Source organism: Cervus canadensis, chromosome 3, assembly GCF_019320065.1.
Source record: "Cervus canadensis isolate Bull #8, Minnesota chromosome 3, ASM1932006v1, whole genome shotgun sequence".
Taxonomy (NCBI): domain Eukaryota; kingdom Metazoa; phylum Chordata; class Mammalia; order Artiodactyla; family Cervidae; genus Cervus; species Cervus canadensis.
The window spans coordinates 98,427,688-98,449,478 of NC_057388.1; the positions used below are offsets into that span (position 1 = coordinate 98,427,688).

At 46.9% G+C, this 21,791-nt stretch overlaps 1 protein-coding gene across 2 annotated transcripts in view; it reads right to left on the reverse strand.

Moving 5' to 3' along the window:
* Positions 1-21,482, reverse strand: part of DENND2A (DENN domain containing 2A) — a 98,253-nt gene extending 76,771 nt beyond the window's left edge. For both annotated transcript variants that reach the window (XM_043463877.1, XM_043463879.1), the window contains exon 1: positions 21,134-21,482. The gene's annotated coding sequence lies outside the window, so the exon portion shown is untranslated. The remainder of the gene's footprint in view (positions 1-21,133) is intronic.
* Positions 21,483-21,791: the final 309 nt, after the last annotated feature.

Genomic DNA, 21,791 nt, shown 5'->3' on the forward strand with positions numbered 1-21,791 from the left:
GTTACTGTGAGTTTGCCATAAACCATAATAGTAGGAGTTATGAGAGTTATAAAATATGCTAACACTGCCAAAATATGGTTTAAAAATCTGGATTCAGGTATGTAGTTTTTTGTTAAACAAAAAAGTACACTTCTTTTTGCTTTTTAGGTATTACAGGTCACCAAACTGGGAAGAGTCAGGTTCTAACTTCTTTCAGCTCCCAAACAATTAAACTTGTTTTTCCTTCTGTGTTTGGCTAGGCCAGAAGCCACTTCTTATTTCTAACCTCTACAGAAGTCAGGGTCAACGCTCCTACCATTTTTCTGATGAGGAAATCAAGCCGAGGGAAGCTGTCATTTGTTTAAGTTCATACAACAGCTCTTAAGTGACAGAACCAGGAATGAGTCTATGTTTTGAGCCAAAGTCTGGTGCTCCTTAGACAGTATCTCCGTGGCCTCATATTACATTATCTAAACCAGATGTGAGTTAGACTCTAGCTCATTATTCTGGGTGCTGTTAAGCTCTTTGAGATCAGCAATTGGTTTATCCTTTTACATCATGCTGAATTTAATAAATACTTAGTGAGTGATCTGGGAGAGAGACTGAGGGTTTTTTTGTGGGCCTCTCTTTTCATGGTTCTGTGAGTCTACATTTCTGTACTTTGGGAGTCTACCTAAAGAATAATCCTGTATATGGAAAAATGTACACAGAAATGTTCATGGCTATCTTATTTAAAATACTGAAAACTACAACTCAAGTGTCAAGCAATGTAATGATAAACTATAATACATTCAATGAAATATTATGAAGCAAATTAAATTATGTTTAAGACTACTACCATTCTATAGAGATAGGAAGTAGATTAGTGGTTGCCTAGGCCCCAAGTGGGTGGGTGAGAAAAAAGGGGAGTGACTGCTAACGAGTATGGAGTTTCTTTCTGGACTGATGAAAATATTCTAAAATTGACTGTGATAATGGTTGCATAACTCTGTGAATACACTAAAAACCATTAAAGTGTACACTTTAAATGTGTAAATTGAACTATATGTGAATTATATCTCAATAAAGCTGTTATTTTTAAAAAGTAAATTAAGAAGCTAAAGAAAAAAAGACTATTACTATTGGAAAAAAAGTTCACGTTGTGATGTTAGACAAAAGGAAAAAGACCCAAAAGCTTGCATACAATATGAATAAAACATGTTTTTAAAGGGGGTGGGGGGGGAGAAGAAATCAATTCCTAGACAAAATCTCACACGTAAGAATATGACTAGAAGGAAATAAAACAAAGGATTAACAGGAGCTGTCATCAGTGAAGAAACTTTGAATAATTTTTTTTCTGTTCACTTATCTATATTTTCAACAAAAAATATATTTCCAATGTTTTGGTAATAAACATGCATTATCATGGGGGTTCCCAGAGGGCTCAAGAAGTAAAGAATCCGCCTGCAATGCAAGAAACTCAGGAGATGCAGGTTTGATCCCTGGGTCAGGAAGATCCCCTTGAGGAGGAAATGGCAATCCACTCCAGCATTCTTAGCTGGAAAATTCCACAGATAGAGGAGCCTGGCAGACTACAGTCCATGGGGTCACAAAGAGTTGGACAAGACAGAGCAACTGAGCTCACACATGCATTATTGTCACTAGTGGCTTCCCTGGTGGCTCAGTGGTAAAGAAACTGCCTGCCAATGCAGGAGACATGGGTTCAATCCCTGGGCTGGGAAAATGCCCTGGAAAAGGAAATGGCAACCCACTCCAGTATTCTTTCCTGGGAAATCCCACGGACAGAGGAGCCTGGTGGGCTACAGTCAATGGGGTCGCAAAAATTGGGACTCGAATTAGTGACTAAACAACATTATCACTATTGTAAATAACAGGGGAAAAATGTAAACTCTACTGTTATCTGTGGGTGTCTGGTCTGCCCTGGTGCTCCCAACAGGCCACACAGTTGCTTTTCAGCCACAACCACAACTGCAGGGCATGGGTCTCAGCTGAGCCCATCACTTCATTACTTATTTGGCTTTGCCATAGTATCTCCTGAACAGAAGGATAAGTGGTACTTTATTCTCATTACCTCCTTTCCCTTAGTGACCACCAAGACTTGGATCCTGGTCTCCAGTAACCACTTCCTAGTACAGAACCCACTCTTTCAGTGGGTTCAAAGAGATTATATGGGGACCTATGGCTATTAGGGAAATGACTCATGTAATTCATTCTTCCAATTATTAGTGTTTACTTCCCACAGGAACTAAGTGATACTAGGGGAAATGTGAAATAAATCATTTTTCTTGCCCCCTGAGAGCTTTCATCCTCATCCTGTGAATGTCATGTCATTCACATGACAATACTGTATTATATACTTGGAAGTTAATAAGAGAGGAGTAGATCTTAAATGTTTTCACAACACAAACAAAAAAAGTTACCTGTGTGAGATCATGGATGTGTTAACTAACCGAATATGGCAATCATTTCACAACATACACATATATCAAATCATCGAGTACATACTTAAAACTTACACAGTGTGTGCGTTAGTCGCTCAGTTGTGTCCAACTCTTTGAGACTTCATGGACTGCAGCCCACTAGGCTCCTCTATCCATGGAATACTCCAGGCATGAATACTGGAGCGGGTTGCCATTTCCTTCTCCAGGGGATCTTCCTGACCCAGGGATCGAACCCAGGTCTCCTGAATTGTAGGCGGATGCTTTACCGTCTGAGCTACTAGGGAAGCCCCTAGTACACAATGTTAAATGTCAAATAAATCTCAAAAAAAGCTGACACAAAAAAGATGTAAACAAATGTCTCTAATACAAAACATGATATGATAAACAAAACAGGTGACAGCAGGTTGTTTTTGTGTATCTGGGCTTAGAGGGTGGGCTGAATTTGCTTTGGGGTGTATGGGTGAAAAACACAGATGTCTGCATAATCTTCAAATGGCTAAATGTTTAAGGAAGGACAAGCCACTAAATGAAAAGCAGCACTGATTCTTTAAGGAATGACACCTAACTCATTTGCTAGATTTCCACAATCGAGATGGGAACTAAGACAGAATCTGAACACAACCTGTACAGGTTTCTGAAAGTTTTTACCAAATGTTACCAGAAGCAGGATGACATTAATTTTTTTTTACTTTCAAAAGCATTTCAAGTTTATAGAACAGCTGCAAGAACAGTACAGAAAACTCATGTACTCTTTTATCTAAATTTACCAAGTTTTAATATTCTCCTTCAATTAAAGAGTGTTCTGAATTGCTCTTTTGGAGCTTCAGGGAATATGAGTGCTATCCAGCCACTAGAAGCCTTCAGTGCTTATGAATCTAAAAGAAAACAGAATCTTACAAAACCAGTTTACTGAAGTAAGTCAGCACACCCAGGTCCAAAAGACAACTCAACCCCAAATGACTCCTGACCCTCCAACAGGACCTCTCAGGAGGACACTGAACTCTTTAAAACCAGATTACCAAATATGCAAGAAGAGTTAGGAAAACACAGGAAAATAAAAAAACTGAGGGGCAGAGGTGACTGGCCCTACCAGATATTCACACATACTATAAAGCCTCTACAATTAAAACAGGATGGTACTGCCATAAGAATGGATAAATGGATTGATAGAACAGATAGTCTAGACACAGACCTAAGTACTCATATGTGTGTGTGTGTTAGTCACTCAGTCGTGTCCGACACTTTGCAACTCCACGAACTGTAGCCCTCCAGGCTTCTCTGTCCATGGAATTCTCCAGGCAAGAATACTGGAGTGGACTGCCATTCTCTTTTCCAGAGGATCTTCCCAACCCAGGGATGGAACCCTGGTCTCCTGCATCGCAGGCAGATTCTTTACCATTTGAGCTACAGGGAAGTCCTCCAAGTACTCATAGGACTTTACATATGATCACGGGGCTATCTTAAATCACTAGGGCAAAGATGGACTTTCTCATAAATGGGGGATTTACTGACCGGCCTAAAGGTTTTCAAGTTAAGATCACACTGCAGATCTGATGTGCCTGCGGTCCTGATAAACTGCGGATGACATGGGTCTTTCTCAGAGCCAGAAATCCAGCTGCAGGCAAGAGCTAGTTCCACAGAGGGGCTGCAGCCCTGAGGGGTTGACAGCAGCCCCTGAAGGATCTGACCACTGCCCCTCAAGAGCTCCAAATGCCCTCTGAACCTGCTATGATTTGAATGCAGTTTCAAAATTCTGACTCCCCCCCGCAAGAGTTTATCATTCATTCATACAGCACCTGATTTTCACATCATATGCGCATTATAACATACATAAGCCCCTGCCCTCCTCCCGATTTTCAGGTGTAATTCTTGTTATGCTTATTTTGAAGAGAAGATTAAGCTTCAGAGACTGGCCCAAGATCACAGTGTTTAGGTTAGCGGAATAGAGAATCTTATGATTTGTATCTTTCTACTCCAAATTTTATATTTCTCCTCCAAACCTTGTTATCTGCTCTCTTAGTACCTTCAACCAGAACCACCCCATCAACATCTCTCACAGTCTGATGCAAGAATCTGCTACTCAGTGGTGCCAGTACCCCTGGGGACAGTAACCTGAAGGCCTGACCCCTCTTCTTTCAAGGGCGGCAAGCAGGAAATAGCTTTCATTCATAATCTTTGGGAAGGTCAGGGTCAGGAAATGAACACTGTTTTGTCCTGTGATCTGTCAGGCACTGCATTAAGTACTTAACCAACATAATCATAGAAATAACACATCTCCCAAGAGAAATGAGGGCTTCCCAGGTGGCACTAGTGGTAAAGAATTCTCCTGCCAACGCTGGAGACACAGGTTTGATCCCTGGACTGGGAAGATCCCCTGGAGAAGGAAACAGCAACTCACTCCATTATTCCTGCCTGGAGAATTCCATGGACAGAGGAGCACAGTGGGCTACAGCCAATGAGGTCGCAAAGAGTTGGACTATGACTGTGTGCATGCACACACATACAAATGCACACACACATAAATGAAAAAACACATCCACATATGTACTTGTATATTAATATTCACAACACATTATTCTTGATAGCCATAAAGTGGATACAGTCCAAGTGCCATCAACTGATGAATAAACAAAATGTGGTACACCCATACAATGAAATAATACCCAGCCATCAAAGCAATGAAGTACTGACATATGCTACAACATGGATAAGAAGACAAGTAGTAAGACACCAAGCTAAAGGAATAGAAGCCAATCACAAAAGGCCACATATTGTATAAGTCCATTTATATAAGATATCTAGAACAGAGGTATCTACAAAGACAAAAAGTAAATTAGTCGTTGCTAAGGGCTGAGGCAGATGGAGCTGGCGTTGGGAGTGGTGGCTAAGGGGTATTTATTGGGTTTCTTTGTCCAAGTGACAAAAATGTTCTAAGACTGATTGGTGATGGTTGCACAACCTGTGAATATACTAAAAATCATTAAATTATACACTTTAAATGGATTAATTTTTATGGTATGTGAATTATACCACAATAAGACTGTTATTTTAAAAAGACAGTAGGGAGGGAGGGAGGGAAGTGGAGTGGGGAAGGGAAGAGGAGTGGGTAGGGGGTGGAGAGAGACAGAGACACTAAGCATCTGGCAAGCATGCACCAGGTACATATCAGGAAGTTGTAACAGTACCCCTGGGATTTTAAGAGGTGTGCAGCCCCAAAGCCCTCACTCTAGGACACCATTACCTCCGTCACAAGCACTAGCTCTAGCAAAGTAGCAAGTGAATCTGAGGAATTCTTATGGGTACAACGGTTAAGACAAATGAAGACAGTAGGGTTACAGAAATATAACTGTGTAGTAGATCTCACAAGCACTTCCTGGTGCTTGCCTACCTCACAAAGCAGCCCCTTTCCTGCAAACCGCCCCTTCCCTCCTCCACTGAGGCCACAGGGACCCGGGCAGCCATGTTTGACTGATGATCCCACCCCCTGCCACAGCTGATTGGCTCTAGCGGAGACCTAACTGAAAGTTGGGCCAATCAGGTTCCACTGCCAGGGAGTTGCGTCAATGTGTGTGGCCAGAACACGGAAACATGGCGCTGTGAGGCAGCCATTTTCAGCCTGCGGACCACGGAGCAGAGGGAGTTGAGCTGTTGGGGAGAAGCATGATAGTCGCAGAAAGAGGGCTCTGCACTCCCTCAGTCCAATCTGCTTTTAGGGCCAGGCTGCATTCCTGCCCACAGGTTCCATAAAATATCTTTATACCCTTGTTTGCTTAAGCAATCAAAAGAATCCCTACTAACACAGTGTCATGTTCAATCTATGTTCAAGTACTTTCCCAAAACGAAAAAAGAAAGCTAGTGTGCATGTGAGTTTTAAACGTGAATCTGCACCCATATGACTGAAGCTGAGCCAACTGCAGCTACTAAGGAAACCAAACCCCCATTGGGTTTGCCTCCAGCCTGGCACAGAAGTTGCCTGTGATCTTATCATTCCTGTTACACTATCGAGAGTCAAGAAGTTCCTTCCTGTTCCTGGGGAGACCCATCACTGAAGGTGTTGAGAACATCTGAAGCCTTAGTTCATCTTTTTTAAATCAGATGGGTAAAATAATTAAAAAAAAAAAAACAAACAGTAACAATATAATTAACACAATGGAATCAAAGCCTTAGGAAAGAAAGCCATGTCATGAGAACTAATCTTTCTAAGGACCTGAACAACATATTATAAGCATCGATACAAGAGGATCTGCTGGAGTCTAGGATAAAGTTTTAAATAGGACATGGTATCAGAAGGCTTACAGTTTCCTTCTTTCCTTCCTAATAAAACCTCACTGAAAAAACTCTGGCCTTACATTGGAGTGGACCAATGAGAGGTCACTGTGGGTAAATGAACAAATAAAGGAATGTATGCCTTCTTCGGTTCTTATTTTGGATCTACAGTATACAAGAAAGCGGATCTCACATCTCTTCCACACACACTGGCAGGGACACATCCGAATGAAAAACATTTAGAGAGGTTGCATTGTCTGCCCACCAGCAAAAGAGCTGAGCTGACAGTAGGAAAGGGATGGACGAGTCCTTTTCCCATCCCTCTGTCTATTTATGGGAGTCATTTCCCTTCAGGAAATGCTGAGCCCCTCTCCCAGGACCCTGTTGGGAATGACGCCTGCACTGGTTGACCCAGCCTTCCACATCCTCCTCCTGGCCTCAGCAGCTCTCCCCTCGTGACCCCCATCAGTCACTGGGAACCCAGCCTGCAAATGACAGTGCTTCTTACAGTCCTCAGTCTAGTGTGGAAATTCAAAGAGGAAAGAGGGGATAAAGATACATAATGAAGCTAGAAAAGCCCTTGGCATGGAGAAGCTCCTTAATACGAACAGAGGATGGGAGCAGATAAGAAGGGTTAGAAATGACCACAATGTGGGCCAGGATTTTGTGGCTCATCTAGCCTCAGTCACCTGTCTGGGGGGTGGCAGAGGCAAGAACAGGACTCCAGGCTCCTGTCACCCCATGTGGGACTCATTCACCTTCTCCATGCTCCTTTCTCTTCCCCAGAAAAATGTATAGATTCATGTTTCTATACGGGGGCTTCCCAGGTGGTGGTGGTGGTTTATTCACTAAGTCGTGTCTGACTCTTGTGACTCCATGGACTGTAGCCTGCTAGGCTCCTGTCCATGGGATTCTCCAGGCAAGTATACTATAGTGGGTTCCTTCTCCAGGGGATCTTCCCAACCCAGGAATCAAACCTGGAGTGGGTTGCCATTTCCTTCTCCAGCAGATCTTCCTAACCCAGGAATCGAATCCTGCACTGAAGGCAGATTCTTTACCGACTGAGCTATAAGGGAAGCCCAAAATCCCAGGTGGTGTTACTGGTAAAGAACCCACCTGCCAATGCAGGAGACTTAAGAGACATGGGTTCAGTCCCTGGGTCAGGAAGATCCCCTGGAGGAGGGCATGGCAATCACTCTAGTATTCTTGCCTGGAAAATCCCATGGTTGAAGAGCCTGGTGGACTACAGTCCATGGGGTCACAAAGAGTTGGACATGACTAAGTGACTTTAGCTCATACACACACATTTCTATAGAGAAGTTATTCCAGGGGAATCTGGGCCTACTAATTACATATCCTTCTTTTCTTCTTTCTGGAGTTAGCCCTGGCCAAACCCCAAACTGAAGTTCTTCCCCCTGTCCTCTGAATTTCTCTGGATATTTTTTTAACTTATCTACACTTGGTAACCCTAATAAATGTGCATAACCATGTGGTATCTCTTTCATGGTTGGCTTTAATTGTTATTTATATGTTTGATTTAGGATTTCAGGTAGTTATGTTTAACACCTCAGATTAAACTGCAACAATGAATGAATGATAAACACTTATCGAACACTGATTATTTTCTAGGCAAGATTCCAAACAGATTGCTTCACCAACTCCTCACACCCACCCTACAGTTGCCTCGCCTTTACAGATGTGGGAAGCAAGGCCTGGAGAGATGAACTTTCCCCAAGGCCACATGGATGCCAAATGAAACCAGGTTGTCAGATTCAAGTCCGGGTGCCTAACGCCAAGTCGAGAGCTTTGGGGGCAGATTACAGGCCTTCCCCTCCTGGATACAGACTAGCTACTCAGGGAATTGTTTTGATTGGGTTTTATTCACCCCCTCCCTCCTCTCCAAGCACACCCTGGCCCCAGGGCACCACCTGGCCATCCTGTCCATTTCCAGAGGCAGCCCTTGGGCTGCCATTTTGGGATTTATTTTTCCCTCTGAAGGGTTTCCTCATGTTCAATTTAACCTGGCCTCACTGATAGTGGGGCTTCCCTGGTGGCTCAGGCAGTACAGAAATCACCTGCAGTGCGGGAGACCTGGGTTTGATCCCTGGGTTGGGAAGATCTCCTGAAGGGCATGGCAACCCACTCCAGTATTCTTGCCTGGAGAATTCCATGGACAGAGGAGCCTGGTGGGATGCAGTCCATGGGGTCGCAAAGAGTTGGACATGACTGAGCAACTATCACTCACGCATTGATCAGTAGTACTGAGGCAGGGAGGAGGGCCCCCGGTGGGGTCTGTCCTGTGTCCTGGCCCCTGGGTACCTGGCCGCTCACTCCACACCAGAAGTAGCCACTTGGGGGGGATGCACAGAAGGCCATGCTTTATTTCCTTCCGGCAGCCCGCCCTGGCTCCAGCTGTGCTGCCCCACACGCCGCACTCCCCACCTCCTCTCCCTCTCGCCTTCCGGCCCTCCTCTTCCCTTCCTCCCCCCTCAGACCCTTTCCCACCCTCTTTTTGCTGGCTTCTGTTCTCTTTCTTTCCATGAGCAGAGAGTTTCCAGCCTGGATCCCGGCCAGCACATTTGGACAAAAGGCAGCAATCTTGGAGGGAGACGTCATCTCCCATCCCCTTTGCCGGGGGCCAGCACCATGGCTCCCCGAGCCCAGAGAGGGAGCCGGGGGCTGGGGCTGCTCCCATTCCACTCCCAGTGCTGGGAAGGCGCTTGAAAGAAGGCGTATCGTGGGGGTTAAAAGCAAAGGGTTTGGAAGCACACAGCCCCAGATTCAAACTCCAGCTCTGCTGCTTGAGAGTCATGGGACCTCGGGCCAGTTATTTTGCTCAGCCTTGGTTCTCTCTTCTGTAAAGTAGTGACAGGAACAGCTCCTGCTTTGAAAGGCTTACCCGAGATGGCACCTGGGAAGCAGTGGGCATTACATGTCCTGTGAGAAGCTCAACACAGCTTCTGTTGTTATGAACTGAACTTAATCCTGCCAAATAATACAAGTAAAAATACAGGACTTTGTTATGATATTGATGTTAATAATGACAATACTAATACAACCTCCTCATCTGCAGGGCTATAGAAAGTGTTAGTTACTCAGTTGCGTCCGACTCTCCACGACCCCATGGACTGTAGTACGCCAGGCTCCTCTGTCCATGGAATTCTCCAGGCAAGGATACTGGAGTGGGGAGCCATTCCCTTCTCCTGGGGATCTTCCACAACCTAGGAATTGAACCCAGGTCTCCTGCATTGCAGGCAGTTTCTATACCATCTGAGTCACCTGCAGACCCAGCCTCAATTGTCTGCAAGTGTGGTAAAGCTGTAAAACCTCTCAAAAATATCATTCCTGTTACAGTGTAATCTGCAAAAACTGGTTTTGAAATTGGAAAAGGAACTGACCCCCTTCCCTTTTCATTAAAGTCACGGCTCAGCCCCGAAGCCAGAAGTGAAAGTTAGGAGGAACCCACCCCGTTAGCACGGCCTGCTCGCCCGGATTCCCCTCCCCTCCCATCCTGTTTTCTGGCTCCTTGTAAGCTGAGGCTCCATTTCTTTTTGTTTACTATCTATGCTTGGTGTTTTGTACTCAGAAGTTGTGTAATGCCTGGGAATGTGCTCTGTTTTATTTAGCTAAGTTTTGAGATATGGGCAATTTTTATTTAACTAATCTGAGCCAGCATGGATGGGTTTGAAATTAATCCACAAGATCAATCAAGGAGCTGAGCACATGAGGTGCTGCTGGGAAATACACACATGGAGGAATGGTCCCCACCCTAGAGCTAGGGATAAAAGATGCAAACCCAATCAACCAATGGCAATGAAAGATTACAGCTGTTCAACACCAAAAGATTAGTTTAAAAGTCCAGGGGATGCCTGACAACATGTTTAACAAAAGCCACAATGTGAGAGGGGTTTAGGGACTAAATTCAAACCACAGTGGTAAATGTTATGAAAGAAATATAACTGGAGGAATTTAGAAGTGGGCAGGCAATGAGAGTCAGAGGGGTCATGGACTGCTTCAGAGAAGATGTAGAATCTGGTGGCCCTTTGGACTAGTTGGGAGAGGCGTTCAGGTGAAGCAAGAGCATGAAGAAAAGGGGACAGTATGTCCTGCCCTGGACACGAGACTGATGGTGGGACGGCTGCTCTAGGACATGTGATGGGGAAACACGGAGAAGAGGATGGAAGGCAGATGAGACTTGGAGACATTCTGGAATCAGAAAGCGGAGGTAAGATTTGCTCTCCACAGAATATAAACAGGATCCACGATAGAAGGGGCTTCCCAGGAGGCTCAGTGGTCAAGAATCTGCCTGCCAATGCAGGAGATTCAATCCCTGCAATTTTTATCAACCTGCCTGCCAATGCGAGTTCAATCCCTGGGTGGGGAAGATCCCCTGGAGTAGGAAATGGCAATCCACTCCAGTATTCTTGCCTGGAGAATCCCATGGGCAGAGCAGCCTAGAAGGCTGCAGTCCACAGGATCACACAGAGTCAGATACAACTGACTGACTGAGCAGGCATGCACATGATGGGAGATATGAACTGATATATTCAAGAGGAACATATAGAGCAAGCAGTCAGAGATAGAGACCTAAGATTCTGGAGAGAGAACAACCCTGGGGGCGGGAGTGGAGAAGAACTGCGGACACAGCCGAAGAACCAGTGAGCGTGGATAAGCTCTCCCTGGGGGGATAGTGAAGCCAAAGAAGAGAGTGAGGAACAGAGGTGTGGGGGTGACTCTCTCTTGATTGAGCTCTTTACGATGTTTCTTCATCTGGGTCTTCCAACTGGACAGAGAGGTTTGATGGCAGAACACCTGCCTTGGGCTTCTTTTTATTCTTCCACAGTGTCCATCTGGACCTGATCTTGGTGTTTTATGGGTGCTTGTTGACTGAGAAGAAAAGAAATCAGTGAAGGAGATCGACTCCATAGACAATTAGCATAACCCAGATGGTGTGGTGTCTCAGGGGAGGAGGCATTATTCAAAATGCTTCACAAAGGTGGGGCTCGGGCCCCAGCCAATCGCCAGGGTCTTACTGATGACCCTTTCATGGCTGGCTGTGGTCATGGGGGGGCTCCCAGAATGGTGGGACACCAGGAGTGACTATTCAGAGAAGCGTTTTCAGCCTTTTAACAAGCGGTGCAGACATGTCACCATAGCAATGTTATATTGACCGTGACCTGGGTCAGGCGAGTCACGTATGTTAGGAAGCTCAGAAACCGGGAACAGTGAACCAGCTGTACAGTGGCTGCACCATCAGTAACGGGATGAAGTCTCTGCAGACAGTCGGGGATGGAGGCCAGATCTCAGAGACATGAGGAGGAGCTTGTGGTCCTGCCCTGGGGGCTCAGGCAGGTGTTCTGTCTCCCCATCCTGAAAGCAGCCTTCTTCCTCTCTTGTTCTCCAGTCAACAGCCAGCCTGAACCCGGACTGTGTGTGTGTCTAGAAGCACTCTGACTCTTCCCTGTCACTCTTCCCTCTGTCCCAGGTCAAGGATCTTGGATTCCCTGAGTGCAGGTGAAAGGAGAGCTGGTACAGGAACCTCTCTTGACTCTGCCTCTGTGGTGCCAGAATCACCAAGTCTCATCACTTGGGGAAGCATCAAGGAGCCCCTCCTCTCTGATGTTTTTCTACCCTGTTAGATGCATCAGTTCAGCTGCTGGGTAAACAGAGCGCTGGTCCCTGTTTGATGTCCTGGGAGCTGTGCGTGTTTATTGATTGTTACAGACACAGATGATGAAACGGACCAGATGGAAAGGGATGTCAGGCGGCCAGGGATTTGTATGTGGGGTTGGCTGACCACACACTTCATTTCACATCTGAATGACTCTCACCTCCAGCTCAGAGCAGCGAGTGGAGAAATCCCTCTGGACCTGCAGCGAGCTAGAGACATTGCCCTGGGAGAAGCCCAGCGCCCCGGCATGCTGCTTTGGTAGTCCGTGTCTTCCCAGCTGCCGCCCTGACCAAGTCTGTGCCTGAAAAACTGGTCCCACTCCAGCTGCAGGGATGCAGGTTCTATGTCTCAGGCTGCCCCAACGCTCCTGCCCAGTGACCGAATCAGTGCCCTGTGGTTTCTTCCCCAGCAAACTTCTCTCCTGACCATGCAAGGCCAGTTTTAATCCTGATTTGTGGCACTGTTTCCCACAAATACCTCTGCTCGGTCATCTGGGAGGTTGAGTCTGTATTTCCCAGGGACGTGGGAAGCACACATAAAATTATAGAATGTTCTGCTTTAATGGTTCCAATCTGCTGGGAAAAGGCAGCTGTATTTTCTTCCACAGTGAGCTGTGGGCAGTAGGGACAGTGGTACCCATCTCCTCTGACTCGTTTAGTGGGAAGGAGATGACACGCAGCACTGGGTGAGCCACCGGACCCCTCCTCCTTCCCTGCACTCAGGTCTCTACTCTAGGGGGGAGTTAAGAAAAGCTGGGGGGCAGAGGGCTGACACGAAATCATGTCCCTGGGTCGGTACACTTAGACCTGCAGAAAGAATGGCTGGGCATGTCCAGCCCTTCACCAAGTGGCAGTTTGCAGGGACGGTCCCAGGACAGGCTGGCTGGCTGTATAGCAATTAACAATTTATTTTTTTGTTTGTTTGTTAATGGAAAAATAGCAAGAAACAAGTAGAAAACAATATATACCAACCCAGCCAATGTGGTAGATCATATCTTTAGATACTACTAATTCTACTATAAGAATTATTTTTATATTTAAAATTTGATACTGTCCTTTTCCCTTTCAAGTAAATACTTTCACGAGTACTTTAAGAAAAAATGAAGAGAGGTATGTTTAAATAAAACATACAAACAAACAATTTATCTTTAGTGCTCCTTTTTTACTTTCCAAGTGTCCCACTTTGTATATGGGTTACCCTATCTTTTGTACAAAGTGGATTTGCAGAGAACTTGGGGCTAAATCAAGTCCAACCCTTATGACATAAACAGACAGGATTAAAAAGCAGAGACATCACTTTGCCAACAAAGGTCCATATAGTCAAAGCTATGTTTTTTTCCAGTAGTCATGTATGGATGTGAAAGTTGGGCCATAAAGAAGGCTGAGCACCAAAGAACTGATGCTTTCAAACTGTGGTGTTGGAGAACACTCTTGAGAGTCCCCTGGACTACAAGGAGATCAAACCAGTCAATCCTAAAGGAAATCAACCCTGAATATTCATTGGAAGGACTGATGCTGAAGCTCTAACTCTTTGACCATCTGATGTGAAGAGCCGACCCACTGGTAAAGACCCTGATGCTGGGAAAGATTGAGGGCAGGAGGAGAAGGGGGTGGCAGAGGATGAGATGGGTGGATGGTATCACTGACTCAGTGGACATGAATTTGAGCAAATTCCAGGAGACAGTGAAGGACAAGGGGGCCTGGTGTGCTGCAGTCCATGGGGTCACAAAGAATCAGACACGACTTAGTAACTGAACAACAACAACAACGTGACGGAGAAAGAGGAAGACACCTTGAATTATTTCCCTGGGCTGGCTCTTATGTGTAACCCACTCTGCCCATTCTAGGTTTCAGCCTACACAATTATATGAACTCGTGGGTATATGAGATCAAGATTTTCGGAACACAAACCAACAGCAAGAGAGAATATTGGGATAATTTGTTGGATGATGAGCTATAAACCATAGAAAAATTCTTAGAAACTCTAGTTTCAATATGTTGCCTTGAAAAATTTAACACAACTCAAGATAATAGATTGCCTCTATGAATGTACACAATTTCTAACTTAAATAGAAATTCTTAGTAAATTCAGTGGGGAACGAGGGTGAGAGAGGTAATACTATTTTATAATTTTTCAAAAACTGAGTATCAAAATCCCATTTTATACATATACACAATGGAATATTACTCAGCCATAAAAAGGAATGCATTTGAGTCATTTCTAATGAGGTGGATGAACCTAGAGCCTATTATACAGAGTGAAGTAAGACATAAAGAGAAAAATAAATATCATAAACTAATGCACATGTATGGAATCTAGAAAGATGGTACCGAAGAATTTATCTGCAGGGCAGCAATGGAGAAACAGACATAGAGAACAGACCTACTGACACAGGGAGAGGGGAGGAGAGGGTGAGATGTATGGGAAGAGTAACATGGAAACATAGATTATCATATGTAAAATAGACAACCAATGGGAATTTGCTGTATGTCTCAGGGAACACAAACAGAGGCTCTATATCAACCTAGAGGGGTGGGATGGGGAGGGAGATGGGAAGGAGGTTCAAGAGGGAGGGGACATATGTATACCTATGGCTGATTCATGTGGATGTTTGATAGAAAACACACAATTCTGTAAAGCAATTATCCTTCAATTAAAAAATAAAGTGGGCTTCCCTGGTGGCTCAGCTGGTAAAGAACCCACCTGCAACGCGGGAGACCTGGGTTCAATCCCTGGGTTGGGAAGATCCCCTGGAGAAGGGAAAGGCTACCCACTCCAACATTCTGGCCTGGAGAATTCCATGGACTGAAGAGTCCATGGGGTCACAAAGAGTTGGACACGACTGAGTAACTTTCACTTAAAAAATAAATAAATTAAAAAAAAAATCTCATTTCATTAAAATATACATCACTGGGCATGGATACACTCAATATACATTTGGCTTTGAAATCTTTTAATTTAGCAATTCCACCTCTGGGAATTTATATACAGAAATGTTGGAACAAGTGCTAGAGAGTGTTCACAGTGGTTAAAATCAGAAGCAACTAATTACTCATCAATAGACAATGTGTTAAAGAAATTCATACAAAACAAATGTGTTAAAGTCAATTCATACAAAAGAAGACTGACTAGGTAGCTGTTAGAAAGGAGAGGACTATGTTATGTCCTACATGGAATTATTCTCACACAATACTGTTCAGTTATTCCACTTTTGTAACAAACAAACAAACATATTACATGCAAAGAAAAGAAGTCTAGGGGGATTTAATATACATACCAAACAGTGATCACCTCTGAGGAGGGAGTAAGTATGGGGAAATTTTTCACTGTGTTCTTTTTGTTGTTTTTGTTCAGTTGCTAAGTCGTGTCCAGCTCTTTGCAACCCCATGGACACCAGCTGTCCTTTTTATGTATTGCTTGGGGCTTCCCTGATGGCTCAGCTGGTAAACAATCCACCTGCAACACAGGAGACCTGCGTTCGATCCCTGGGTGGGGAAGATCCCCTGGAGAAGGAAATGGCAACCCACTTCAATATTCTTGCCTGGGAAATCCCATGGACAGAAGACCCTTGCAGGCTTTAGTCCATGGTGTCCCAAAGAGTTGGACACGACTGAGTGACTAGCACTTAAATGTTTTATAATAAGGATAGTTTTTATAGTTTACACATAAATACATACACGTGTATATAAAAGTAATCTTAAAGTTTTACTTCTTTTAAAAAAAAATTTTTGGCCACACCATGTGGCAGGTGGGATCCCAGTTCCCTGACCAGGGATCCAACCCGTGCCCCCTGCATTGGAAGCACAGAGTCCCAACCACTGGACCCCCAGGGAAATCCTCAATCTGAAAGTTTTAATGTATACTTTTAAAGAAAACGAAAAAGGAAATGTGTTTGCAACTCTGCTTGAACTGGTCTGACAGCCCTCCTGATAAGATACACAAGCTCTCAGAAAGCGTGGGTACCATGGAAGACATGTCATGGTCACGGCTTCCTGTCCTGTCCCCACTCTCCAGGCCCATCCTGCCCTCCTCTCCTGCTGAAGGGAAGCATGAATCCTCAGGTTCCCCAATACAATACAGATCCTCTTCCCTAAGCTTGTTGCAAGGGTGACTCATCCCTTCCTTCCCTAAGGCTGGGGGGGTGGCGGGTGTTGGGGGGAACCATAACTTGACTGTTAGTAGTTCAGCCAGTTGAAAAACGGGGTCTTAGGCTCATCCCTCTTTCAGCTGACCACAGGCCAAGGATGAATGTGTCAAAGGGAAGCCAATTCTGGGCTCTTGTTGGCAAAGGGTTCAACTTCCAGGCAAACTGAGCTGGGATTAATTTTTGCCCATATCGGACAGTGATTTTAACACGGGGGTCAAGGATGGTATGACTCTGGCTTCCCTTCTTTTGGGGCCAAATGTAGAGAACTGAGTCAAAGAACTGAGTCAATCACTCACTCCGGTCCCAAGCACTGACTCGCCTCCCATCATTAAAGGGGCAGTTGTGTCTGAGTCCCTCAGCTGGGCTGCCAGTCCAGGGGTTTCAAAGAGCCCAGGTGCCTGTGGCAGCTTTCTGGTTCTGGCGGAGGAAGAAGGGACCACGCCTGGGACACAGGAGACGGCATGACACAAGGCCCAAGCAGGGGTCTTTGTCACTCTCAACAAGTCTGACAATGTCAGACATTCCATGGACCCTCAGGAAGCAAAATAAAGGGGGTAGGTTCCAGAGAGCGTGGGGGAGGCTGAGTCAACTTTGTCCACAGCCAAAGAAGCAACTGCCTGCAAGCTATACTTGAGGGTTTTGGGGAAAGCCATTGAGCCTCAAGATACTACTCCTATTATCCTATCATAGTTACTGAAATTCAGCTCTTAGAGATTCCTTTCTTTTGACTGAGACTTTATGCATGTTAAATGCCAAGCTACTTCTCCCAGCTTCTTCCCAATCTAGAAGACAGAGGTCGGAGAACACATATATCAGGAGGGAAGTAGAAAGAATCCACAACTTAGAGGCTCAGAAATCAAGACAGACAGACCTATATGGGTTCCAGGCAGAGAGAGAAAGGTACCAAGGCTTTTCAGTTTTGGCTAAGGGGAGGCACTGCGTCCAATAGTATTAGACCAAGCAGACCTAACTGTAGAAGGCCTGTGATTATGCTTTTAGACTTTTTGTTAAAAAGTACTTTACACACATACCCATACTAGCCTTCTTACCTGTATCTTTTCAAGGCGGCTTTAGATCTTGATGGTGAAGGCTGACTAGCCAGCTGATTTCATTGTAAGCAACAGGCTTCCAAATTTTAAATTCTACAAGGTCTTTGCTTTTGGAATCTGTGATTTCAGTCCCCGCTGGTGATGAGCCCTCTAGGTGACGGCTAAAAGCAACCTCACTCAACCATGGAAGTACCTTAAAATCACCTGGGACCTTTTAAAAATACTGATACCCAGGGCCTGTTCTTAGAAATTTTGATTTACTTGGTCTGGGGTGGGTCCCGGGCATCAGTTGTTTAAAAAAACACCTCTCCTCAGCATTTAAACATGTATTCTAATGTGTACCCTGAGTTTAAAATGCTAAGAATTGTGATGGGAGGGCAGATGGGATAGATTATCATTACCCCGTCATTAAATTACCTACTCAAGACTTCTACAAGTGGGCAAGAAGTGCTTTAAACTTTGGAGGGCACGTTAAGAATGCATTGACATAGATTCTGCAGATTCACCCTTCTGCAGAAACCAATAGGAAGGGCCTGGCCAGATGAGCGGCTGAGTGCAGAACCACCCAGCTCACACCCCCTGTTCTTCTGCAACATTCCTTACGTTGCAGTGAACAGTTTTCCTGCCCTCCCTGACCTCAGCAGAGTGGATCTCTGGTGTCTTGAGCCTCACCCTTTCCCCCACCCCTAGGAGCGGCCTTAACATTAGGTCGGAGGGCACAAAGGCCTGTCCCCACTGGACAACTCGGGGAACTGGACTTGCCCAGCTGAATGGAATCCTCAAATGCTCGTTTCACTCTGTTTCTCTTTGGTCAGGATTTCCGATGCCAATCTTCCCAATGCTCTGCCTTACCAGGTTCCTTCTCCAGACCAATCTCAGCCCACCTGCCTATGGGCTATACCGGGATTTTCCTGCTTCCCCCTTCATGGTTAGGCACTGGGATGCTGTGCTTGCTACGTTCATCGGAGTAGGTATCAGCTCTTCCTCCATTTGAGAGCCCACGGCTCCTCCATAGGATCCCCTGGGCCCACACTGCCCTACATCACCACTGCCCACAGGCCTGAGCCGCATTCGGCCCCCCTGAGAAATGCAGTATGTCCTCAAGTCATAACAGGAAGATGGTATAGGAAAATGGTCATGTGGAGATTTATCGTCCCATCTTTTGTAACACTGACAGTGAAGTTTGTTTTTTTTTTTTCCTATGTTACTCTTTAGTCTTGACACAAACTTCCACATGACAAATTCCCAGCTGAGTTCAATTCCAGGAAAAAATTTGTCCTGAAAATGAATTTGTATGCTTTCTCTTGTCCAAAATCCCAAACTGTGCAATCCAGAGTATTTTTGTTTGTCTCTAAGCTGCCAGAGAATTCCGAGCCAAATTCATTGTCCAAGTGTTGTAATCTGCTAAATTCAGGCCATTCAAAATCTCCATTCCTTTTGCTTTGCTCTGTTTTCTCCTGAGCGTCTCTGCATTTAGTGCTCGTCTAAGTCATCTGACCCTGTCCCCAAGTCTGCCACCAGGTCCCACCTCTTTATCTCTTGGCTCTCTCCATCCACGTCACCACTGCCGTCACCCTGCGGGTTAGTAACTGCAACTTGGGTGCTGCAAGGCCTCCGTCTCCTCCTCTCTGAGCCTCCACCCAGTAAGCAGAGTGAACTTTCTAGAATACAGAGTGATCTCGTGGCTCCAGCTTCAGGGAGATCCTTCTTCCCTCTGGGAATTACAACCATGCATTCTCCCCACACTTGCCTGTTCCTCTCCCCCCCTGCTTGGGACACTGCACAGGCTGTTCCCTCAGCCTGGAACAACCCTCTCTGCTTTTGCTTCGTTGGCGAAGAGGTTTTCAGGGCTCAGCCTGGCCTTACCTAATCTGTGGGCGTCCCTGCTCTGGGTTCCCCGAGTACACAGCACTCACAGCGAGGCCAGATGCCAACTGGATTTAGTTTTTTGTCTGACTAGCCAGCTAGGATGGTAAGCGCCTGGAAGGAAAGCAGATACCTTATTCCCTTAGCCTAGTGCTTAAAGTTGTTAAGTGAATGAATATACGACACAGGGAAAGCGAAAAGAAGGGAAAGCATTTGTCACTCAGTCGTGTCCATGGACTCAGTGACCCCATGGATTGTAGCCCACCAGGCTCCTCTGTCCATGGGATTTCCCAGGCAAGAATACTGGAATGGGTAGCCATTCCCTTCTCTCAGGGATCTTCCCAACCCAGGGCTTGAACCCAGCTCTCCCACGTTGCAGGTAGATTCTTTACCATCTGAGGCACCAGAGAAGCAGGGTTCAAATCTTCCAGAATCAAAGGACTGAAAGGCCAGCCTTTTCACTGCCTTTCCTAAGAACACTGCCTTTCCTCTTTGCCCTTGACTTCTTGTAGAATTCTGCTCATTGTAGGCAGCCCACCCCAAAGAAGCTTCTCCTTCACTCCTCAGGTGTGTTTGTTCCTTGATGACTGGCAAGCAGAAAGGATATTGTTCTTTTCTTTTATGTAGTAACCATCGCAAGTGTAAGTTTAATAACAAAATTACTGTAGCGCCTATTGCAACTCTGGGGCCATTATTACGTTGGGACACCTAGAACCTTAGAGAAGTCATAGTCCTAAAGCGTATCTCAACACCAGCTAAAAGTTCTCCGGCTCCTTCCCCCAACTTGCTGTTTTAGTCGCTCGGGCCTGTCTGACTCTGTGAACTCATGGACCGTGGCCGCCAGGCTCCTCTGTCCATGGGATTTCCCCGGCAAGAATACTGCAATAGGTTGCCATTTCCTTCTCCAGGGGATCTTCCCCACCCAGGGATCGAACCCAAGTCTCCTGCATTGGCAGGCGGATTCCTTACCACTGAGCCATTGGGAAGCAGCTGGTTAAAAACAAAGTCAGTGCCCTTCTCCTGCCCCAATCTCTGCCCCTGGAGGGCAACGTCCAGATTCCCCACCCGATGACCTCCGGAACAGGATTCCTCCGCTGAGGTCTAGCTCTCTAATGTGGTTTGAAATCAGTTCCCTGTGACCCTCCTAAATATCCTTCTATTCGGTGTTAAGAGACTCCCCCTGGATTCCATCTGCTGCCAACCCCATCCTGACGGCGAAAGCGGGAGAAATAAGATCATGCAATCATCTTCACCTTTCTGCTTTCTCAACACTGCAAAAAGTCTGACCACAGTGGGGGGCGGGGGGAGGTCCGGCTGCTCAGCTTTTCTCGGTTCTTGCTAAACACACACACACACACTGACGCCCCTGGGACTCGGCTCGGCGGAGGGCGGGGGCTCTGCCCGGTTTCTGCTGGTTTCCTGGGCGCGGGACCACGGCCTCGGGAGCTCCCGGAAGGACGTCCGGACAACACTTTGCTCTAGTCCCGCAGATCGGGCTGCAGCGCCTCGGTCCCCACGTCCGCACGCGGGAAACCCCGTCTTTGGTCTGCAAAGAGCCACTTCACGGCTCCGGGTCGAGGCAGCTCCGGCCGTCGTCTTTCTCCTCCCATTAAAACCCTCTGCACCGCGCGTCCCCTCCTCGATCGCCCCCTCCCCGCGCGTCCCCTCCTCGGTCCCCCCGCGTCCCCTCCAGCGTCCCCCGGTCCAGCCCTACCTCCTGGCTGGCCGCAGCTCCGCGGGCTCCGAGGCGCAGCTCGGGGGCGCTCGGGCGGGCGGGGGCGGCGCGCGGCGGGGGCCCGGGGCGCCATGGCCCGCAGTCCCCCGCGCTCGTGTCGGCCGGGCCTCTCCCCGCGCCCCGCACTCGCGTGCCCGCCGCCTGGCCGCCTCTCTGGGCGAGTGGAGGACGGCCCCTTCCTCTGGCTGCGGCGGCTCTGAGCCGGGCCGCCCCCCGCCCGCCGGCGCTCGGTGAGCTCACCCGCAGCTGGCGGGCGCCCGGCCCGTTGCCACGGCAACGCCTCTCCAAGGGCAGCGCGGACCCTAGAGCGGCTCCCGTAAACAGGACCTTCTGCCGGACTCTTCCCCTCGCCCTTTTTTTGGGGGGGGTGGGGGTGGGGTGGGGAAATGGCGGCTTAACCCTTTCTTTGCTGGAGACCACCGCGTGGCCGGCTGCGTCTCCACCCGGCCGGGGGGTTTATTTGCGCTCAGCGGGGCTCTGAGCCCTTGAGACAGATGCTGCGGAGTGGCCGCGACCCTCCCTGCCCTCAGCTCACTCCAGTCATTGTAACGCGTTGGTGGGAGCGCCGACTGGGGTTCGGGCGCAGGACTGGGGGTGGGACGCCCGAGGCAAAGAGTCAGCCACCACCCTTGGCTCT